This window comes from Danio rerio, chromosome 7 (genome assembly GCF_049306965.1).
Source record: "Danio rerio strain Tuebingen ecotype United States chromosome 7, GRCz12tu, whole genome shotgun sequence".
In the NCBI taxonomy this organism is placed as follows: domain Eukaryota; kingdom Metazoa; phylum Chordata; class Actinopteri; order Cypriniformes; family Danionidae; genus Danio; species Danio rerio.
The window spans coordinates 33,587,454-33,612,407 of record NC_133182.1 but is presented as its reverse complement, the minus strand read 5'-3'; the positions used below and the strand labels follow the sequence as shown (position 1 = coordinate 33,612,407).

Sequence of the window (24,954 nt, the reverse complement as noted above, 5' to 3'; positions counted from 1 at the left end):
GATCAACTGACTACATAAATATACTGATTAACTAGTTTATTAATCAATGTTTTTGTCTTTCCTAATGGCACAGGCATATTACAAAATGTCAGTGCCAGTATTCATCAGGCTGAAATTGTGAAAAAATAGTTTAATGAGTACGAGACGTCAGTTTTAGATTGGTCACACATGGATTGGCCACCACAGAGTCCAGACCGTAGTCCGAATGAGAATCTTTGGGATGTGCTGGAGAAGACTTTGCTCAGCAATCTACCTTCCATCATGAATACAAGATCTTGCCAAAAAATGAATGCAACTCTAGATGAGAATAAATGCTGCTACAGTACAAAAGTATAATAAAACATGATGGCAGGGAGAACGTGTGCCATAATCAAATCTAAAGTTGGTCCAACATAATGTTAGTGTGTGGTTTGTTTTTGGACAGGCGGCTTATATGGTATTAAGTATTTATTAGGTTGTATTTTTATATCTTCAGTATTAAGTTCATTTTAGCTTTTAGCTTCTCTCATTTTTATATTTTCAACATTTTATGTTAATATTGTATTTACAAAATTTAAGTCTATTTTTCTAACAGATTTAGTTTAATACTTATTTTCAAGGGTCAGAATTCAGAATACCTTGTTAGCGACATGGGTGGTTGAAACTGCAGACATCAAGCTATCGCTCATGCTTGCACTTGTTCACACATAACATTCAAGATACTGAACATGATTCAATCTCCTGATAAACTTTTCTTGCTTAGGAGTAAAAAGATGTTTGAAATAGCTTGGCAGTGATATACTGATACATTTGCATGACACATTGACTGCACCGGGCAGAATAGCTCTTTTGGCATTATCATACAGATTGTAAAACTAATAGGAAGCATCTGTGAAAAACTGTTTTAGTAACCTATCATTTACTTAATGACAATAAGTCATTAAGTCAAACTATAGAACTCAGTTTAACAATTCTCAGAAGCACAAACAACCTATTTATACAACGTTCTTCAAAAAGAAAGTGAATTTAGCGCTTATTCATTGAGAAGCACTTGCTCTTCTATAAATGTTCCTTGGATGCGAGTGCAGCAGCTAATGTGGCACATTGTTTAGGCATGGCACATGGCTCATGTCTGTGTGAGTTGGTGGAGCCAGCAGGAATAGCATGGCATTCTGGTTAGCACGGAGTTGAGGAAAGGGCAGTGGAGGACAGGCCGAAAAAAGGAGTCAGTGTATGGACAAACAGACAGATGGACTAGCAGATGGATCAAAGGTTGGTGGTGGTATTTGTATTGCTGTGGTCGATCCTCATATCTCTCTGCACTCACGGTTTCTCTTTCTGTCTGCTTATCTCGCTTTCTATCGCTCTCTGACAGTGGAGTACCAAAAGCAGCTGAGGCCGGTGACACATGTCAGCACAGAGATAGTGTATCCTCTCTGTCTGCCTTCCCTCCTCTCTCTTTCTCTCTTCTTCCACCTCCTGGCCTGCGGATAATAAACACAGTGGTGCTATGCCATCTAGGGACACAAACACACACACACTAACACATCCAGACTGCCTTTAACAGGATACGTAGGTTTAGTCTGCACAGACACACCAATACTTAACATCACAGGAAAACTAACCGCAGAAGCAACCGTAATGTGACATTATGAGTGTTATTGAAGCTAATAGCTTACCAGCGACATTAAATACCTGCTGATCTTACCGGGTTTCATTTAGGCAGAGTATTCCTGGCCTCTGAAGATGTAAGTGTGAGCCAAGAGAGCGTTAGAGGTGTGGAAATGGCAGTTCAGGGTCTTGACATATACCGTCGGGCCTTCCCAAACCTCCAATTTAGCCTGAGTGTATTTTGAGAGAGCTCGCCGGCGCTGACACCCAATCCCTCAACTGGATCGAGCCGAGACTCTGGAGTCTGGGCTCAGGTGACATGCTGACTTAAAGCAATGTCAACACAATCATTCTGACAGCCTTTTATTTCAGCAGCTTCAACACCACTGGCTCAGCGCAACACTCTCACTTTATCTGCAACTGTCTAATGTGTTTACGGGATAATGTGTAGTGTTGTGTAATGCTGTGGAGAGATGTAACACAAGAGAACACTCGTGACCTCCACTCTGCTCACATGATCCCGACGATTTGATTTCAGTTCGACTAAAACAATTAAATTGGCATTAAAAGGTCATGTAAACACTGTTGGCAAAGTGATTATGGCACGTGAGGAATGCACAGTTTTTGGATATGGGTAGATCAATGCACACGTTTCATCTGTTAGGTCAGTGCCAATTTGTAACTTTGTCATTCGATCAAGTCTACAGATTATGTAAAGAACGTTCTAAATGTATTCTAAAAATATTAGGTTAATATACTTAAGTGGTCCAAACTATTATGACCACCTGTTTGCCTAACATGCTTTTAGTCTATTGTGTTCCACCAAATTAGACTGACCACCAATTTATGGAATCTACCAGTCGTCTGAAGGTGTCCTGTGAATATATCTGGCTCCAAGATGTTAGACACTCAATATCTGAAGTCCTGTAGTTTGCAAGGCAGAATGCTGTGGATGAAAATATTGGTCCAGCATATCCAACAGACGCTCGTCTGGATCGAGATTTGAGGAATTTGTCATTATCCTGCTGAAGGAAGCCACTTTCACCAGAGAACACTATTGTTATAAAAGGATGTACCTGGTCTGCAATGTAGGTTGTGTATGCTAAATTTATATCCACACAAATAGCCGGACCTAGAGTTTTCTAGCAGAACATTGCCCAGAGCAGTTTTACCTGACAGGATAGTTACTGAGAGTATTGACCAGAAAAGTTGGAGAGACAGACTCAAACTTGTACCTAGAGAGCTGAGTGCACACAAGTTTAACTCTAATGCATATGGCATTTATTTTATATTCATTCATTTATTCATTTTCTGTTTGGCTTAGTCCTTTTATTAATCTTGGGTCGCCACAGTGGAATGAAACTCCAACATATCCAGCATATGTTTTATGCAGTGGATGCCCTTCCAGCTGCAACCCATCACTGACACACACACACACACACACACACACACACACACACACACACACACACACACACACTCTACGATCAAATTTAGCACACCCAAGGACACCCATGCGAAAACGGGGAGAACATGCAAACTCCACACAGAAACACCAACTGAGGTTTGAACCAGCGACCTTCTTGCTGTGGGGCGAACTTGCTACCCATTGCGTCACCTTATTTAATTTTATCTGAAATGCAATAATGTTACAAAAATTCTGTTTCAAATTAGTCTCTTATGCACATTAGGGTCGCATGAATTTCTCTGATCATAAATACAGCAAAAAAGCGGTATGTTGTAAAATGTTTTAGTGTTAATTTATTAATCTATTTGTCACAGATTTTGTGTTTAAGAATTTTAAATTTTTATGAATTACAAACAGCTGCTTAAATTGTGGATTATTTTTCTTTAAAATAGGAAAAATCCTAGTGCTTTAATATTTGCTTTAAAAAGTAACACTAGAAGTAAGAGCGGCGCAAACTAAAGCAATGTCAATGGACTAAGCTGAAAAAAGAAAATAAATGAATCACTAGAAGTAATTACTGTATGTCTCAAATCAAAGTGTCTTATAACTCATCAGTTCATTAATTATACTACACCGGTTATGCTGATTACTTTGAACAGGCGACTCTTAATGAATCAGGCCACGGTACTGGTTGTGGGTGTTTTAAAGGGCACCTATGATGAAAATCATCTTTTGTAAGCTGTTTGGACAGAACTGTCTACAGGTTTAGTGTATCCACAGTCATGCTGGGGTGATATAAACGCAACAAGTCTTTTTTTTATTGCATGACATTTAAATAGGATCCAAATCCTTCCCGTTTTGAGGCCCACCGCAATGTGACTTAGGAGTGCAGTTTCCGCGCCCACCGAATTGATTGACAGCCGCATATTAACATGTCTCCGTAGTATCACGTATAATCATATCTACAAGACAGGACTTGCACAAAGCAACTGGGATTAAAAGATTTGTTCTGGTGTCTGTGATCATTAATCATTATCAAATGTGATCAAGAATTTGTATTACAAGTTTAAAACATTGTTAAAACAGAGCATGTTTGTTATAAATGACATTGATTTTACCGTCACCACAGCCACGTGTCAGTACAATTATAAAAGCAGATGATTCAATCCTGGTTTGTGGACGTTACATCAGGTTTATTTCGTACATGAACATAACGAATATCCATACAGCAGTGAATTTTAACGTGTATCCTGTCACATTTGCCGTGCAAAATGTGTGTGTGCGTGTTTCATAACATTGTGTGACTCATCAAAAGACTTTAATTAACTCCACAATAAATGTGTCAAATAATAATTGGGAAAGTTCTTACTGAAGTATTTCTCACAAACGTTAAGGGAGATCTGCTTCCTACATGTTTGTCACTGTGCTGTTTATCTGACACATCTGAGATGGAGATTGAGGCAACAAAAACAGCTAAATTTTGTTTAGAGCAGTCATTTTCAAAATATAATAAATAAAAAAGGTATAATACATATTCTAATTATTTGTCTAATGTTTACAGACACATTCTGGAGACTTAAATCTTAAAAAAGGGGTAAAACAGGTACCCTTTATGTTTCGTAGAAACAGGCTGTATTCTTGCTTTTATGTTCGTGGTACACAATTTTTATATTTTATCAGAAATAACAAACATTTAGCACAGTGTAACGCTGACAGACACAGACAGTAGCCAAACTCCACAATTCAGTAGTCCAAACAGAACAAATCATCCAGTGTCTCCCTGCTAATTGTCTGATCGTTAGAGTGATGCTATTCCTAGAAGCAGAAAAGCTCTGGGAGTTGCGGTTTTGCTTTAATTAATGAGCAGCACAAGCAGTCAGGCAGGTGAAACCGAGAACTGCGCTCGTTTTCTCCTCTTCTCTCTGTTTGTTCATTTAACTGCCGGCAGCACTTGTTGTCCCCCTCCTCCCCCTGTCTCTTTATCTACCTTACCATCTCAGCTTTTTTCTTTCTCTCTCTCACTCACTTGGTGTTCCCTTAAAGCACTTTGCAGCTTGTTAGTGCGCAGGAGGGTTGGTGCAGTGCCCTCAGGACTACAGCAGCAAGGTGACATCTATCAATTGAATGCGTTGGCATGCTATAAATACACCTGTCAGCCCTGCCTGCTCTCCACCCTCCTTTACGCTCTCACATGCACAGAGCAGCTCGTGACAGCAAAGGGAGGAAACAGCTGAGCTCGAAGGGAGAGGGAGAGAGTGAGCAAGAGAGGGTTTTATGTCTCCAGTTCATGCTGTCACTTCCAGAGAGGTCTTAATTACACAGCTACAGCTGTGAGGAATGAAACGCACACTGCCAGAATCGGCGGCCCCCTGCTATGATACAGTGCTACCGTGAGGCCCTACATATGTAATCTTTAAGTGAACCTCTAGTGTCAAATACTTTGCTACTTTGATGTCAACTTTTTTGCAATATGGTTCTATTAGGCCATGTTTACACTGTCAAGTCTTGATGCCCGATTCTGATTTCTTTCCTGATATCTGATTTTTGTGCCTGTCCATTTACACGTTCTTTTAATTGTGACCCAAATCTAGTTCATGTGTTTACATTTGCCATACAATTTAAGTTGCGCATGCGTAAAGGTGGGTTCTAGCATCTGTGCCACACTAGCCATGATAGAAGAAATTGTCTTGCTTTTAGCTCTGCGAAATATGCGAAGTTCGCCCAACTTTAAAATGATTTTGAGGTGGAGGAGGAGGGAAAGGGTCGTCATCACAGCTTGCGCCTATGGTTTATATATGGTGTCCTGCAACATTCAGTGGGTATGAAAAAGATCTCAGGTCTAGTGGGTGCAAATTGTGGTGGGCTTTAATGAGGAGCAGTGGGTTTGAAATTTTCAGATGAGCACACACACATGCTTTTTCTTCTGCGTCAACAAACCGCGGAGAAGTACCACATTGTCGCAAGTTTAAAGACGTACTAAACAGAATGCCTCAATAAATCAGATCTGCCTGTTTACATGATATTTGCATCGTCATTTATATATCATTTATATCTGATTTATTTCCACATATGAAGGTCCGATCTCTGAATATCCAAATGCATGCATTTTTTTTTACGTTTACACGGTCATAGAACAGATCTGACCTGTGTCACATATGAGCAAAAAATCTGAATTGAGTCACAATTAACTAGCAGTGTAAATGGGGCCTTAGTAATACTGTCATTGATTGTTTATTTGTATATTTTAGCATTTTTAAAATGTCACGTTATTGATTACATTTCATGCTAATCAAAAATATAAGAAAGAATTGAATAAAAATGTGCTCACTGTGTACTTCAGGATGTGCTTAAAAGGTTTTAAATTCACAGAAACATTGTGTTGTGCTTCTTACATCTTTTTTTAGATAATTATGTTTATTAGATTTTCACAATAATACAGACATAACACTAAAAGACACAACCTCAAAAGACATGCAAATAAAAATATTAACACAAAACAATGGAGAGGAAAAAGAAGAAAAAAACAAACAAAAAAATAAAAGCTCAGATTATATATAAAACAGTAAAATCAGGAAAAGGGCTATAACATTGCTTATTTTTCCAGATAATAATACAGTTACAATATTCCCTTTAGCCTGATAAGTCAAAGACTAGGTTCCAAACAATCCAAATATGGAGTCCAAGCTTTGAAAAGATTTTCATTATTTTGTATAAAACATGGGTAAGATTTTTCAGGGGAATTAACTAAAAAATTATCGTGTGCCAACCCTTAAATGATGGAGATTTATCACTAATCCAATTAAGTAAAAAAAATAATAATAATAATAATTGGCGGCAAAGGTAAATATATTACACATCTTATATCATTTTAAACAGGTCTTATATTTTCCTTTTTTCCAAGTAAAGCTACTCAATCAGGCCAATATTCATCCAATCACCAAAAATCCATCTTAATACAGTCAGAGAAAGAAAATTTAAAACAATTACACGGTTCCTCATGATAATAACAGAGCAATATATCCCATTACATTATCATCCATTTATACATAGAGAATATTTACAGAAATAAGGGGGTAGTAGACATATTTATAAATAAATAGTCATGAAACTTGAGGTTTTATAACAGAAACGCTTTACGTTGAATAGAAGTTACTCTGTCATTCAACTCAGATTATTTGTGTAATTGCCTCCACAATAAATATACTTTTAACAATATTAAACTTGTCATTAAAAAAGTGTATACAACTATAATTTTCTTGTTTTGACACAATAAAACATGTCACTAAGAAATAATTACATTTGATTTATTTATTTTATTTATTTATTTATTTATTTTGTGGCAAACCGGGCCATTAGATATAATCATTAATGTTTAGCTGTTTATAAGTCTAAAATTTCATTCATAATGATCTTAAAAAGTATTTAGTTTGACTTGCAGCCTGCAGAAACTCTGTATTTTCACAGACTATTTTTGAATTTGATAAATACATATCATTTTTATTATTAATATCATTTTAGTTTAATGTGATTGTTACGGACAATCAATTAATATTTATTTAAGTAAATGCAACAACTTTTAATGCTGCAGTTTGAATTATTGTAAAGTGTGCTAGTGCGTTTTGAAAATAAAAAAGAATAATGAAATGGGATGGTCTGTTTTCTTAACGAATGCTATTGATCTGAACATGAATGATTGATTGCAAAAGAATGTTATTTTATTTTTTGTACTTTGTGATTAAGTTATAAATAACTTGATCTGGAGAAATGACAGACGTCTGTCTTGTCAGCTAGTACTTTTGCATTGATTCTGTCAGGATCTGATGCGTTGTTTATTGTGTTGATAATATAGTGTTGCTGTGGTAATTGACCCTTTTCACATTTCCGGGTTTCTCAGTAGCAGAAGTCGTCAAAAATGGGAGAATCCAACAAATAATTTTATTACAAGCTTATTTGCTCAAATAATAAATGAAAACTCCACGATTATGTTATCAAGACTTTTAGAAAAAGGGAAAAATTGTGCGAGATGAAAAATTGTCTGATGACAGCCAGATGAGAGAATAACAGCAAATTTACTGTCCTGTCCTATAGATGCTGCATTAGAAAGACCTCGCACAAGCATTCATGCTGCTTCCTTAGAAGCATGCAGTAAAACAAATAAGTAATATTATTAATATGTTAGTAATAACAAGTGATATTATTTAATCTTTACTCATTCTCCAAATGATGCAGTCTAAACACAGTTTATATATTCTAAATCCGTGTCCCCAATATGCTGTGGATATTTGTTTCAGAAATGTCTCAATGCTATCTCTATTTTAATCACATAGGCGGGATGTTACTCTTGTGTCTGGCGCCCATGCCCTGGCATCCTATGCGCGTTTAAGCTTGTGACTCTTAAACTAGAGTGAATTCTGTTAGCATGTAGTAAATGGTTATTGGAAACCCGTAGTGCCTGATCTCGCTGCGAGGTGCGAGCAGCACATTTGACCCGCCTCTCTTTAATGCTTTCTGGGAGAGAAGGGCATTTTGGCACGTGACGTCAGCTGACATTCGGGTGACACTCGCAGGGCATTAACAGATGTGTCTTTGTCACAGTCCCTGGCATGGTAATGGCTTAGCAGCCGATTGGGTTGCAGGGCTAGTGTTACGGTCGCCCCGAGCACCTGTCTGTTTAATGAAGGGAGGGCAAGAGCTGAATGAGCTGCTTTTGGCTGCTCTCAAAGGTACTTATGCTTTAATGCGCTTCTCTCATTGAGGAGATCAACTCTGCCGAGAGCCATCTTAGCTGCTGTTTGTCAATAAAACTCATTTCCCATCATTTCCATGTGGAATTTGTAAACAGATGCTGGTTAGAGGAATGGTTAAAGGTGCTTCTGTAAATGGATCAGGTCTTATCTGTGGCACTGAAATGTTTTTGTTTTTTTTGTGTGTGTGTGTGTGTGTTTTGCTATCTTGTATTTAAAGGGACAGTTCAACCTGTAAACATGGTTTAATCCCACATGGCAAAATTTCTCTGGCCCATGCAATCAGCTTTTGCTTGGCCCACATGCTGCAGTGAATTACAGTACATGCTGGACCAAGTCTTGCTTCCAGACATGGGCCAAACATATACCATATCTGGGCCAAGTCTCAGGCAAGTTAATAACCCATAACTGGGCTTGAACTGGGCCAGATATGTTGGTATTTCAGTGCTTTATAAACCCATGAAGCATTGCGCTGTATGAATGCTATGGGTGTGCTTTTTCTCAAAGCGACTTTTTTTTAAATTCCAAAATTATTAAAATGTATTTTAAATGTGGGTCAAGATAAGCCAAACTTTCATGGCCCACATATTAATTATTAACATCTGGGCCAAATACTGCATTTTAAATCTGTCCCAAGTTTTGTGTGCCGCCTTAAAGATTGTGCCACCTCTGTCAAACCCGGGTCATGTTTGGCCCACATGCTGTATGCCAGTGCTGGATGAATGCCTGCTGTGCCAGCTTTATGCCAAATATGGGCCAGAATTCTTTGCTACCTGGGATTATTTTAAGGGCCTGTTTATCTAAAATTAAAAACTCTATATCCCAAATTTCCCTGACTTTCATTTAGGCTGAGTTCACGCTACACTATTTTTATCCCTGATTTTGGTTCATAGGTTTTGTAAAACCAATGACGAATCAGTGTTAATTCATTTGAGCGACAATCACACAGTGTGAAAGATCAAAAATATGATTTGTAAAAGTCTTCAACGCCTGTAATTCAAAATGAAGTTGTGTGAATGAGTTCAGACTGAAATTCATCAGTGCTGACCAACAGCCAATGAGAGAGCAGGATACATCATCTTTTACAATAACAATAACTGAAACAAAGAAGCATTTGTTTTATCCGCCGCAGCAGAAGCATGTGCAAAATTATTTATTGACCTCCTGTGAGCAAGACAGACTGACAGCAATTGTTTTGCAGTCATGTAGTGTGTGTCCTGTCACTGATCCATCATGCAGTGTGAACACAGCAGCTGAACGCTATCCTTCATAGTCATGCAGTGTGAAAACAATAGCAGTCTGACGATTATAAACATTATGCAGTGTGAATGTGGCCTAAAGGTTTAGTTCACCCTAAATGAGCATATTGTCCTGATTTACTTGTTCTTTAAATTTTCAAACCTTTATGAGTTTCTTCTGTTAAACACAAGTTTTGAAGAAAGCTGGAAAACTATAACCATTGACTTATGTTCTTCAAGTTCAAGTTCATTTATTTATAGAGCACATTTAAAAATAGCCACAAGACTGACCAAAGTGCTGTACATAAAACAAAGTAAAATAAAAAGACAGAATATAAAAAACACAAAAATAAGCCGAAAAAATTAATTAAAAAAAAATGAAGCAGATGAAAGGACTATTAAAATAATTTTAAAAGCCAAGCTAAATAGGTACATTTTTAGGAATTATTTAAAAATAGATAGAGATGGTAGCCATGTTTCAGTCTGGACTGAGGAACTAAAAGAGTATTTTAAGCGCTTGATCTAAGAGATTTTAAGGGAGTGTAAAAGTGCAACAGCTCTGAGAGATAGGTAGAGGCTAGATTATGAAGGCATTTTTATACCAGTAAAAGCACTTTAAAATCAATTCTGAATTGGATGGGCAGCCAATGAAGCCAATTTTACTACTAGTTAGTGGTTACAGGTTTTCAGCTTTCCTCAGCATCGATATTGCAATGTGTCTTCAATAGTCACATCGCAAAGATATGCAATGTCCTGTGTGAATTATAGTTGACCAGTAGCTATAGAGTTGTATTTAATCCTGGTATTTATATGTAATTGATATGGTTTATGCAAAAAACATTTCTTACTTAGAATTTTTTGTTGTTGTTAATAGTCCAAATAACTAGATTTCAAAGCAAAAACAAGATTATTTTTAAGTACTCTTACTCATTTTTCTTCTTCTGACTGTGAAAAGTAAACATTAATAGTACTTGGTCTGAGAATTTTTTGGATATTTGGACTAGAAACAAGACAAAACAAAGTAAGAAAAGCATTTTTTTTTTTTTTTTTGCATTGTGATTATTTAATTTCTTTACCCGAATACAATTAGACTCCCAGAAAACCGTCAAATAGAGCTATTCATACTGTTTTCATATTAGATTATTTATCACAGAAAAATAAAATATCAGATTTTAAAAAATCAGATTTTTTCAATATCATGCAGCCCATCTAAACTTTTGTTGACTATTTAGAACCTTTTGACCTTTTGTGGAACCTCAACTTTAAATGTCTTAGAATAATAACCCAACAATAGCCCAACTAACAACACAAACTATAAGAACTACTTACTATACTACTAGTTTTATGTTAACTTTTACACGAGAGCACAGTAACATTGTTTGTTATAAGCACACACTGTAGTTTTGTCAACTGTTATTATGTATACTAAAACTCCTAAAGTCTAGAGGATTCTGATTAGCTGTCTGTTTTTTTAATGAAAAGTTAAAATATAAAGTATCAACATTTTATTACATTTTTATTTCTCAATCATGTCTTTTATGAAGGTTTTAATTGAAAACAAGGAGAATATGTTTGTGGCTTAAAATTTGCGAAACTGAAAAAGATGCTAATTTAAGAAAATTATAATTCTCTTTTTTTTTTTTTTTTTTGCAAATTAGATGGAGTTTTTTTAACCTCAGCATTCTACAGATGGGTTGATCCTGTAATAATTCCTTTTTTTCTTTTGGTATGCTGGTGTCTTGAAAATGACTCCGGCCTCTCATGATTTCCCCTCTGTGAAAGCGTTTTGGTCTGTTTATGGTTTCTGTCTTTGTTTAAAGTGCCTCATTATTGTGATGTAGTGAAGAAGGCTAGAGGAGTGATTTCAAAGCACCCAAACCTTATACTTCACCTGATCCCGGACAAACAGCTTTTCAACCACAGTCATCTTTCTTTACCCATAATTGGATGTGGTGAAAATGTTTACACCATTCTCAAAGCAGATGGTGGTAATTTCAAACCAGTTCTTCCTCATTCAATGAATCTTGAGATGTAATTAATGTGCGGTCGATCGCTGGTTTTTAATGTAAGCGCGCACCACACATATGAGGCTTGCATGAGAATTTCCTCTTCTTTTGTTCTTAATCTTTTTTTGTCAGAGAATGTTTTGAGCAAATATTCACAACACCATACAAAGCAGGTGGACTTTATAATATTGTCAGTACTCAGTTGTGTTATTGTTGCCTCATGCTGGTGTAATTACAGCAATGAGTGCTTCCCACACTGACTGAATTTTCTGTAATCACCCATTAATAATCTAAACAGATTGATTATGTTTCCCTGCGAGTGTTTGTGTGGCAGACAGACGATGTAACTTTCAGTTTTGGAAAAGAGCCACTTTAGTGTTCAAACAAACACAAATAGCAGAAAAGAAGAAAAAACACTCTCAAATCACTCTTGTAGCCCTTGTAACTATTAATTTATTAAACATTCAATGCACAATAATGAAGTGCAAAAAAGAAAACAACTTCTGATAAAGGGATCATCGTGGATTCTGATTTCTGTGGTTGCTTTTTTTTTTCTGCGGTTGGTTTGTCAGTGGTGCGGTATTGCTAAATCAGTTTTAATTTAAAAATAATATTATAGAATTTTGTTATTTAGTGTTTTATATATAGGCAATTTGGTGCAGCGGCAGCAGTAATCTAGTTGGTGTACCGGTCCATTGTGGTAAAGTAGCATCTGCTGACTGATGTATCCCTAAGTCGAGGCTGAAATGCAGGTGTGACTATGCTTTCGCAGTAGCTAGTCCTAGATAGACCCTTTTCACGTTTCCAGGTTTCTGAGTGGTGGAAATCATCATAGTTGAGTAAACTTAGAGTGCAGTGAATAAGAGAATGCAACAAATAATGTTACTTGCTCAAATAAAAAAAGAAACACTTCCCAATGATGTTACCAAGACTTTCAGAAAAAGGTAAAAAATTGTCTGAGACTGATGACGGCAGCCAGAGGCAAGAATAACGTCAAATTTACAGTCCTGTCCCATAGACCCTGTCCCATTTGAAACACCTTGCACAAGTAGTAATTCGTTTTATGTAATTTGACGCAAAGATGATGTAATACATTCACAAATACATATAGATGTTTATACGTTTTTTTAAGAAATCAAATTATTAATAACTTTAAAGGATTCAAGATGCGAAAGTTCCATGCAGTACAAAAAATGGTATCAAATATAATTTTTTTTCTTGCTATCGTATTAATGTTAGAGATACTAGTATTGTGACAGCACAAGTATGTACAGGAATATGTGGTTTACAGGGACACCGAGTTGTATAATGACATGGTTATGACTTTTGAGCTCATGTCCCTGTAATTCAAAACACTTAAAATGATACTTAACAGGGTCTTTTTAAATTAAAAAATTGGCTCATGCAGGGTGTCTGTGAGGGTTGGGTACATTACGTCTATGGAGTGTTCCTATAAACCATTTATGCAAATGTGTGTGTCTGAGAGTTTATATGCGTAATAACAGTAATTATATTATATACACTCTTACATGTATGTGTCAGTTTTACTCTACAGAGCAATGCTGTTCTGGCTCAGGCCTTGAGTTGGCTCAGTGTGTGCATAACAATTCAGTGAAAGTGAGAGCGTAAAAGAAAAAGAGACGTGCGAGTGACTGAGAATGTTAAAATGTGGTTAGGCGCTGAGGTTTGGGGATTTCTGCCAGGAGCTGTCAGGAAAAAAACACACCCAGCAGAACGAAAAGAAAAAAATCCCCCAGTCTTAGCATCAGGAAAGAAGAAGACAGGTCTATATTCATGTTCTCCTGTTTATATCCCAGTGTGTGTTGTTGTTTGGTTTCAGATAATGGATCCAAACTTTGCTTAGCGAGGACATTTGTGAAGCCTCAGGAAGCCCTCAGCAGCATTCACACAAACACTCCAAGCACTGCGGTTACAGCAAACTGCTCATCTCTGGCCTGATCACCGGGCTTTGCTTGTTTATAGTATTGTCATGAAAATGCAAATAGTGTCCACAGGCATGTAGTGGAGAAACATTCTTTCTTGGAAATAAAAACATCCCCGCTTAAACACTTAGCCATGAATTGTTTGATTTACTGAAAAAGTAACTTGTTCTTGAAAATCTTTGATAAAACCACACCATCCTGTTTTCTTCCAAAGTAAAATGATATCTGTGTTATCTCTGTATGGATGCACCAGTTTGGGGTTGTGTTTTTAAATCATTTCTCAGCAAGACTGCAGGTAACTGATGAAGATAACCATTTTCTATTTTGATATAAGGTATTCTAGTCATAGTAAAGCTTTTATTTTATTATTTTATTTTGTTTTATTTTATTTTACCAGCTGTTACTCCAGCCTTCGGTGTCTCGTGGTCCTTCAAAAATCACTCTAATATGCAGATATTGTGCTAAAGGAACATTTTATTATCAATATGCTGTATTTTGTTGTTGAGCTAATTATTGGACTCCTTAATTTCAGCTTATTTAAACAGTTTTATGGGTAACACTTTACAAAAAGGTTGTATTAGTTCATGTTAATATATTTACTAACATGAACAAACCATTAGTACATTTACACGGACACCAATAATCTGATTTTTTAAAGAGAATACTCTACTTACGAGTCTACCATGTGAACAGCAATTTTTGATTCATTTAATCCAACCTAAGTCATAATTGAACTAGACTAAAACCCAAGACGTGGAGTATGCCGATTTTAGTCACATTATTGAACTATTGCCTTTGTGTAGGATTTTCACCACATTTGCCACTGGATAGTCTATACACGTCTGTTTGACACTTTTCTCTGCACCTACCAAGTCGGTAAAGGACCACAGACACCTGCATTGTGAAATGCGGGGAGTTTTTTCCCCATACGGCCTGCGGTATTAAAGTAGATTAAAACTACACTCTTCCAGCAGTTCATACTCGCATCCAATATCGCGTTTGTCATGGGGGCATGCATGAAATGTTCCTGAATGAAAGTGAAAGTGCCAAACTCAAAGTCAAAGAAATGTAAAAAAATTAGGGGTGTCAAAATTAATTGTTTCTTTGGTGCACCGCGATGCAGACGCAGACAATTCGTTATCGGTTCAGTAATAATCATAACCGGTTATTATGTACTGACGTCATTTATCTCCTATGCGCTCTGTCGCGAGGGAGGTGAGCGCGAGTATTTACAACACTCAGCCAACTCAGGGCTGGTCCGTGGCATAGGCACCATAGGCAAATGCTAAGGGCGCTGTATATCCAGGGGAGCGCGGTTCAGTTGGTTTTGTTTTCGATATTCCTGACACACATTCAGTTATAGACGGCAATAACTCAAAAACATTTTACCCTAAAAAGATCTAAAGTGTGTTTCCTACAAAAAGACAAAGCTGGTTATGTTTCACAACTGTCTTTCTTTCTTTTCGCTCCACACTACGAGCACTGCTCCGTTTAAGCCCTCGCAATATGTGTTTAGTCGGGATAGCTCGCGCTGAGAGGAGCTCTCAGCAAGAGACCGTCGGAAAAGTGCTTATTTTTTTCGTTTTTTTTTTTTTTCGTTTTTCTGCTCCGCTCTTCGCGAGCTCTCACTGTTGCGAGGGCTTAAGTGTGTGTGCGTGTGTGTGTGTGTGTGTGTGTTTATTTATTTGGTGCTGTCTATGTTTGTGTTTGAATGAGAGACAGTGTGGTGCTGTGTCTCTGTGTGTTTATACAGACAGCTTGTTATAGCCTCTCCTCTAAAATATAACACTGTATATGGAAAGCATCGTCAATGCACCGTGATGCACCGAGATATCTAATTGAACCGAATCGAAGGCATGATAATTGAACCGAACCGAACCGTTAGACCAGTATAGGTTCACACCTCTAAAAAAATACAAATTAAACACCCAAAATGTGGATACCATGGTGACGCAATGACGTTAATCGAACTGTGTGCTATAACATGTAAAATGAGATCATGAAAGAGACTATTCAAAAAGAAACTCTTATAAACACCTCAATCATACTACTGTCTTATTCAGATAATTTGATTACTGTTGTCCATGTAAATGTAGTCGATAATTGAACAATAGATTTATGGCAGTATTTATTCATCTTTGTTTAAATTAATGGCAATAAAATTCATGGATTTGCATTTAAGTAATGCATTATGTAATAGGATGGTGTTTGGGCACTACAAGTCCCCTTCTGAAAGTCAGCTTGTGAGAATTAGGCAATGTTGAACTATGATTAATAAATGCTGCATACATATTGTTCATTATTATGTTTTATAGACTACAGTTTGATTTAATGTGCAAACTCAGGTGCTTAGGAAAAGTTTCTAGTGGCTCTTGTTAAGTCAGAAACGTGTTATATTTCACCATTGTAAGTTAGTAGTAGTATCAGTCTTAATCATGGATTTTGGAAGAAATTAAGAAACTCAAGCAATCAGTTGGTTCAACCTATATGGGGATCTTCCAAATACCTCCACTGAGACATATGATTGTGGTTGATTTTTAGTTAATGGTTGATCTTACATTTAGTCATTTTAAAGCTTTTATTATTACAAAATTACAAAAGCTTATTATTGTTACAAAATAACTAAAAGGTGCCATGTTTACAGACCTGTTTATTGTCATTTTTAGGCAACACAATATCAATGTAACATCCGAAGAGTTAGAGGAATGGCTCAACCAAAACTAAAAATTCTGTCATATTTTAGTCTTCCTTTACTTGTAAAAAAAATCTCTCTGTTGAACAGAAAAGGAGATGTTTTGAAGAAAGCTGGAAACCTATTGACTCCCAAAGCATTTGTTTTTCCTACTATGGATGTCAATTGTTGGATGGTTTTTCCAAATTCTTGTATTCAGCAGAACAAAGAAAAGCATAAAAGATTGGAACCACTTGAGGGGGAGTAAATAGTGAGTAAATGTGTATTTTTGGATGAACTATTTCTTTCAGAAATTAGTATTTATGGAATAACCTTGATTTTCAGCTACAACAAATGAGAGCATTTGTTTTTTTGACCAGATGTCATATTCTGGAAAACTGCCTTAAATGACAATATTTTACTTTAATTATGGAAAAAAAAATACATCCAGAGAATCTGATTATACAGATTGGAAATATTTGGAGATAATTCTGTAACCTTTTGAATTCCTGTTACAAAAGTCAACATTTGTATCATTTGACAGAGCTATTGCTGATATATAATATAAGGGTAAATAAACTCTGATATGTTTCACTATTTTACTTCAAAAGTCTTGCAAGACACTATTTCTATTTGCACTATTTTCTGACTGGCCAAAAAAAAAAAGAGCAAATCACTCCGTTGACTACTTACCAATAGGTTTTTATGCTGCTGCCAAACCCTCCCTTCTGCAAAACTTGGCACTCTTTAATGCCTGCAGAGTCACCATATTTAGCTTAACATTCATTGAGATGGTCACACCTGCTCATACAGGTACAGACCCACAGTCAAGGGCAATGAGAACATGGATAATATTGCAAAAAAATACCATGCGATTATTACCAGACATTACTTTGTTTTTTGTTACATTATGTTGAGAGATCTTTTGGTTGCATGTATAATGGTTGTGAGGAAATGTGTTATAAACAGGATGCTGCATTTGGAGAGCTGTGGAGAGTTGCTGCTAGCTGAGTTTGTTAATAAGCTACTGGTATGTGGCTTTCTGCCACTTCACTTGCGGTGGGACAGATTGGGCAAGCCATGGTGAGGTATGATTGCTGAAGAGACCAAGCGTCACCTGGCAGATGGGCCAACTGTGTGTGTGTGTGTGTGTGTGTGTGTGTGTGTGTGTGTGTGTGTGTGTGTGTGTGTGTGTGTGTGTGTGTGTGTGTGTGTGTGTGTGTGTGTGTGTGTGTGTGTGTGTGTGTGTGTGTGTGTGTGTGTGTGTGTGTGTGTGTGTCTCATGATTACTCTTAAGAAACACAGCATCATATTTCTCCTTGACAGAACGTACTGTATTTATTTGGTAATTAGAAAGGTAGGAGTCAGATTAAATAAATATCTAGTGTTGCTATTAGTAACAAAACTAAAATATCAAAAATAATTTTGCTTGAATCAATTACAAATGTTTGAAAGCTCAAATACAAATAACTTATGATAACCAGGTTAAATTTTTTTTTTTTACTTGGCCGCTAAATAAAAGAAAAAGTAAAATTATTAAAGTTATTAAAATATCAGGGTTTATTAGCGCCCCTTTAATTTTTTTTTTTTTTAATATTTCCCAAATTATGTTTAAAAGAGCAAGGAAATTTTCACAGTATGTCTGATAATATTTTCTCTTCTGGAGAAATTCTTATTTATTTTATTTTGACTAGAATAAAAGCAGTTTTAAATAAAAAAAACAAAAAACATTTTAAGGTCAAAATTATTAGCCCCTGTAAGCCACTTTTTTTCGATAGTCTACAGAACAAACCATCATTATACAATAACTTGCCTAATTACCCTAACCTGCCTAGTTAACTTAATTAGCCTAGTTAAGCCTTTAAATGTCACTTTAAGTTGTATAGAAGTGTCTTGAGAAATATCTAATCTAGTGATGTGCTTTTTCAGCAGTATAATGTGGACAGAGGGCTTTTCAGAAATGCTAGATGAAACGCCATTGTGGATGTGGATGGTTTTCATTCTAAAATGCCTTTTTAAAAGACGCATTAGTGTTAACGGGGCCTAAGTGTTTTTTGCAAGCGGGTTGCTGCTACGACGGGGGTGGGTCGGAGGATTTCGATGTTGGCTCAGCATTGGGGTGATGTCATCGTCTATCGACCCAACCCTGATTACAATATTCCAGCAAAAAAAAGAATTGTCAATTTTAGTGATGTAACAATATAGTATGTTCTAGCATAACAATATCAGTCAATAAAAAATAATTTTTGATGTTACTGTTATCAGTCTAAAAAGAAAATAAATAATTGGCTAATTAATGATGGATTATTTGAATTTTGCAAATGATTTTGGGAAAAGAAATCTGGATGCTTGCTCTGCTTTTAAGCTTTTAAAGTGAAATCAGTTGTCTACTGTATTTGTTTGTGTTTTGTTTTAGTAATCAGACTTCTTAAAATCCTTGTCAGGATTGGTATTTATCAGCTAATTTATTGATTTCTGGCCTCCATTATCTGCCTACATGTGCGTATCAGTACATCTCCAGTTCATTTTGATTTCGCTATGACACTAACATAGACTCCCTGTGGTAGCTCTGTATTGAAAAATGCACTGCTGGGCTTCTGTAATTCTATTTGAGTGCTTTCTCCTCATAGTGTGCAGTAGCAGTAGACAGAGTAATATTATAGTGTGTCCCCAGCTAGTGGCCTACAAAGAGACACTCAGTGTCCAAGAGCATGAAAAGACCATTAAGCAGCCCAGGCAGCTGCTGCTGGGGGATCTGAAAGACAACTGCTGTGAACATCTCTCCATTTCCTCCTCTCGGTCTGGTCAGTCTGTTTTTAAAGCATGCAGCTCACTTCATCTGTTGAAAAAGTTTAGATCTGACTGATTTGAATATTTGTGATCAGAGCTATAGAGACACATGACAAAAAGGAGAACAGAATTTTAATAAGGAGTTGTGGATGTGGAGCCAACAGAAGTATATGAAGGTGAATTTGAAAGATGGAGACTTCATTATATGTGGACATGTGAATGGGCTACACAAACATGGGTTACACACACACACACACACACACACACACACACACACACACACACAAAAAACATACATTGTTTTCTGCATTGTGTGTTACTTTATTGTGTGAACGTGTTTGACTCTCTTGATTTTCCTTCTGCTGTATCAGCGTACAGTAGCTAGCTACTGCACATCTGACCATTCAGTATACTGTATCTCATGGATGTAACGCTATTGCTGCATCCCAATTAGCATACTTACACTACGCTCAAAAAGTATGTATGCACAAAAGGTGAGGGAAAAATATACACTTTTAAGTGTGTAACAGAAGAGTATGCAAGCATTGGGACACACTACTTCCTCGTTAACAGATTGTTGTTATGGGATATATTGATTCTACTTTCAAATACTATTTAGGACGGATAGTAGTACTGTATGCTAATTGAAACGCAGCATATGTTTTTGCATGCCAATTTTACCCACTGATCTGTATAAATGGCTGAATTGCTCATTGTACTCTAAACTGTTGTCAAATAGTCAACTTATTCTCTACCTAAAAAGCAGCTAAAATCACTATAATGCTAAGTTGCTCAGGGTTAGTTTCTACTGTATTTGTATGTAAACTGTTATTTACATGTAATGTTTTATGTGTTTTTTTTCTGGCAGGATAAGCAATGTATCAAAATTTCCAATGCAGAGAAAGCCAGCTTTCAGGCAACACGTGTTATGTGAGTATTAAAATAAATATTTGTGTCATGAATATGATACCTGTCATGAACGATGGACATTTTATGCATGCTTGTGACAACTGTCATTGAGTTTTGTAATTTAAATGCAGAGATGTCTTAATGACAACCTGACAAAACCAAATAGATAATAAAATCTTTACACACAATGACCCAGAGACTATTAGATGTACGTCACTGATGAGAAGATGATGGATGTTTACTGTATGATGACATGACAAAATGGCCTTAAACACCCAGCAGGCGCAAGAAGTCAACATGACGTCAGATTGACATTGAACCCCAACGTCAAAGACGTTGCATTTTTTATTTTTTTTTGGAAATCAAAAGCGGAATGAAAATAAAATTAACCAAATATCATTTGGCCTCATTATTGGGCATCAAAATAATGTTGTCCTTGGACGCTGGCTAGACATTGAATTTTGGTCACCTGACATCACAACCTAAATCTAACCTAATATTAATGCCTTACGATGTTGTGTGCCTGCTGGGCTATAACTCGATGCACTACAGAATGTTACAATTACACACACATGCAAAAATTACATTTAAACGCATCAGCTTTTAACAGCGTAATATTCACTACTCTTGAGTACTTTTAAAAGTCTTTTTACTCGTACTTTGAGTAATATTTAAAACAGATACTTTTACTCTACTTGCACTACATTTTTAGGAAAGTAATGGTACTTTTACTTCAGTATGATTTTTCAGTACTCTTTCCATCACCGATTATAACTGTGATGAATCTTTTTCTGCTTACTTTTTTCATTGAATTTGTCATTAAAGTTTCGAAGTAAAATTGTTAATATTTAATGACATTTGTTGACATTTTAATGACAAATCTGTACCGCTGTTGTAGAGTTCAAGAAAAAATGTTATTGTTATAAAATTCATGGCACAGTTACAATTATGTACAATTATAGTTGCCTTATGGCAATCATGTTTATGACCAATTTATGCATTATGCACAATGCATTATGATGCATTCACATCTGCGCTGTTTATGAAAATAAAAGCCGTTGAATATTTTCAAGACACATTTAGCTGCTAGATGTTAGTCAGACAGCTTTTCTTTGTTCCCTCTTAATACCGACTTTGTAAAAAATCATCGATAAGATGCTTATCATAAACCGCTGTTTGTTTACCTTCAAGCTCTGCTTCAGTTGCTTTTTGTGTTACCATTTTATTTTCTTAAATTAATATTTAGACAGAAAAAAGGCAAATTACTAGAACTACATGAGAATATTTAGCAGGAATTTGTAGAATTTTATTATGAACAAGCTAATTATTACTTTGAAATGTAATTTTTACTACTTTAACACTTTAATCTGTTAGCATTTGCTAGACATGAGAATTACACAAAATGCCTGATGATAGCCTGTTTTTGCTATTGGACCATCAAAATAGTTCAGATGTATCCTTATTCATTGCCTTTGTATTGGTTCTAGATGTATGCCATAGGTGCTTGATTTCTGAAAGTAACCAGCTCGAATGCTTACAGGAGTGCGTTCTTCACACACAGTGCCTGCACACATGCTCCCCCTGCCACTATAAATACTGTTCTTTGAATGGCAGGTAATGAAAAGTGTTGGCTGGCTAATCCGTGACGGAAGGCAGTTTCATGCTAGTTTAGTAGTGATGAGGGTCCGTGTCTTTTCTTGCTTCCAGTCTTGTTGACAGCCATGCCATTCGCTCTGTCTGATGAGGGAAAAAAAAGAGAGAGAAACTTCCCTGATTACACGCAGAAGCCTGTAACATATGCCGGTAAAGCTGATAAGACATGTCAGCAGCCTGGTGTGTCATTAGTGAGCATTGTTGCGATGGATGACAAGCAGACCGTGGAAGTGATTGGAAGACAGAACAAGAAACAATAAGAGAGAAATGTGGGTTGGAGTTTGCTGATGTGGTTTGTTTTGTCTTTGTTTTTTTTTTTGTTGTTGTTGTTTTTGTTCTTCTCGTGGCTCAAAAAGTACATATACTCTTTGTTTTAGTCAGTTATTTGTTCTCTGTTGCATGCAATGCATGTAATGGCAGACATTGTTTCTCTGGCAGTAGTGTACATGAAGTGGAGACGACAAAATAAAAGTATAGAAGACAAAATATTAAGTATTCATAGACATTTTTTTACATACTGTGCCTGGTTGCAATAATGAATACAGTAATCACAGTAAGGCCCAAACTCAATTCTAGCCCTTAGCCCTTCCCCTTACCCCTAACCCTCGTTTTGCACATTCACGTGAAGGGGTAGGGGTGTCCCAATTCTCCTTAGCTTGAAGGTGTAGGGCTAAGGGGAAGGGCTAGATACCCCTTCAAACTGAGATTTTTCAGGAACATTCTCTAAACCAAGGGGCAGTGCTGTAAAGTAACTGTGTACAGATACTCTAATTACTGTAACTAAGAAGTTTTTCTCATCAGTTGTAATTTACTAAGTACTTTTAAAAATGTGTACTTTAACTTTCACTTGAGTACATTTTAGTGCAGTAATCGGTACTTCTACTCCACTACTTTCCTTCAACCTGCAGTCACTACTTTATTTTTCCTTGTCTATGGGGATTAGAAACATCAGTCCTGTGATTTCTGTCCAATCAAATCACACAGAGAAGTAAAGAGGTAAATCGCATCATAATGAACTACCTCAAGACACGAGTGATTTATAGTTGCACCAAACTGTTTGGAAGCATTAAAAGTGTCCAAGAAGACATCCAAAATCTTTTACACGCATTGAACCAGAGACTGTTTAGATGCATGTAACTGATGAGAAGATGATAGATGTTTACTGTGTGATGACCAAAATGGGATTAAACACCAAGCAGGCACAGGGCGTCAACATGACGTCAGATTGACGTTGTACCCCATTGTCATGGGGACGTTGCATTTTGTTTGGAAATGAAAAATCTGGTTGACTTCAAAACTCAATGTCAAGCCAACGTCAATGTCCAACATTCAACCTAAAACCAACCAAATATCAACATCTAAAGATGTTACAGCTTGACTTTGTGTGGACGTTACCACTATTACATCTATCAGACATTGGATTTTGGTTGCCATACATGACGAATAAATGTCAGTATTTGGCGTCAATATGACATTGGTTTAAGATGTTGGCTCAACGTTGGATTTTTATCACTTTCCAACACAACTTAAAATCAACCCTGTATCCACATCATTTGATGTTTTTATTGGACATCAAAATAACGATGTCCTTAGACGCTGACTAAACATTGAATTTTGGCCACCTGACATCACAACCTAAATTTAACCTAATATTTACCTTTTATGAAGTTGTGTGCCTGTTTATCTTCTGTATACAGTTGAAATCAGTTATTAGTCCCATTTTGATTTTTTTTTCTTTAAATATTTCCCAAATGATGTTTAACAGAGCAATGAAATTTTCACAATATGTCTGATAATTTTTTTTTCTTTTGCAGGAAGCCTCATTTATTTATTTTATTTATTTTTTTATTATTGTTATTATTATTTTTTTTTTTGGGGGGGGGTAGAATAAATCAGCTTCTAAATAAAAAAAAAAACATTTTAAGGTTAAAATTATTAGCCCCTTTAAGCTATATATTTTTCCCTAACCTTCCTAGATAATCTAATTAAGCTAAGGATTTAAATGTAAATGTTAAAAGAAATTGGGGGAAAAAAAATAAACAAGGGGGTTAATAATAAAGACTTCAACTGTATATATACTGTGTGCACTGTAAGAAAAGCTGGGTACCACACAATTTCTTCATGTTGTCCCAACACAAATCAACACAAATCAAATCAAAGTTAACCTAATAATTTTTACAAGTTTAAGTGGATTAAACATAAAACAATTAAGTTGTCCCCAACTGCTTGTTTGAACTCATTTTAAATAAGTAGCTTAAACAAGCAGCAAAAGTACATTTTTTGTTCATTCACTTCATTCATTCATTCTCTTTTTGGCTTAGTCCCTTTTTTAATCCTTAGTCGCCACAGCGAAATAAACCGACAACTTATCCAGCACATGTTTTATGCAGCGGATGCCCTTCCAGCTGCAACCCATCTCTGGGAAACATCCATACACACTCATTCACACTCATACACTATACATGTCTTTGGACTGGGGGAGAAAACAGGAGCACCAAGAGGAAACCCTCACGAATGCGGCGAGAACAGGCAAACTCCACACCGAAAAGCGAACTGACTCAGCCGAGGCTCGAACCTGCTATTGTCTTGCTGTGAGGCAACAGCACTACCTACTGTGCCACTGCGTCGCCCCTGAAAAATCAAGCTAATGTAAATTATAAAAATAAGTAATAATCATTATTTTAAGTTGAAACAGTTATTCACATAGTATTATCCACTAAATGCAGTCTGTTGATTATCAGAGACTTATTTTACAAACAAAAGCAAAGCTGTGTATGAAGTGTTCATAAGAAAGTCAAGTAGTCATCAAGCAGTTATTTTGCTCTATTGTAAGCAGCAGTTGTACTATTGTGCGTCAAGTGTCAGCGCTGCTATTCTGACAGAATTCCTTGCTTTAAGATTGATTTAGATACATTATTTATTGAGGTTGCTGAACCCCCGTGCCACATCATGTAAACTCTGTAATTCTAAATACTGCACAGTAATGACAGCTAGCACTTATG

The 24,954-nt window shown here is 36.3% G+C and overlaps 2 long non-coding RNA genes across 4 annotated transcripts in view; one reads left to right on the top strand and one right to left on the bottom strand.

The window, feature by feature from the left end:
- The window catches only part of LOC141375393 (uncharacterized), a 143,971-nt gene that overhangs the window by 51,798 nt on the left and 67,219 nt on the right, over positions 1-24,954 (top strand). For 2 of the 3 annotated variants that reach the window (XR_012383376.1, XR_012383378.1), the window contains exon 2: positions 20,259-20,320. This is a non-coding gene — a long non-coding RNA (uncharacterized lncRNA). Of the gene's footprint in view, positions 1-20,258; positions 20,321-22,006; positions 22,435-24,954 lie in introns of those variants that run through there. The other variant, XR_012383377.1, reaches the window with a different exon arrangement.
- Positions 25-3,516, bottom strand: LOC137496098 (uncharacterized). Its single transcript, XR_011016188.2, has 2 exons — positions 1,688-3,516; positions 25-1,463 (listed from the first exon to the last, which is right to left on the bottom strand). It is a non-coding gene; the product is annotated as an uncharacterized lncRNA (long non-coding RNA).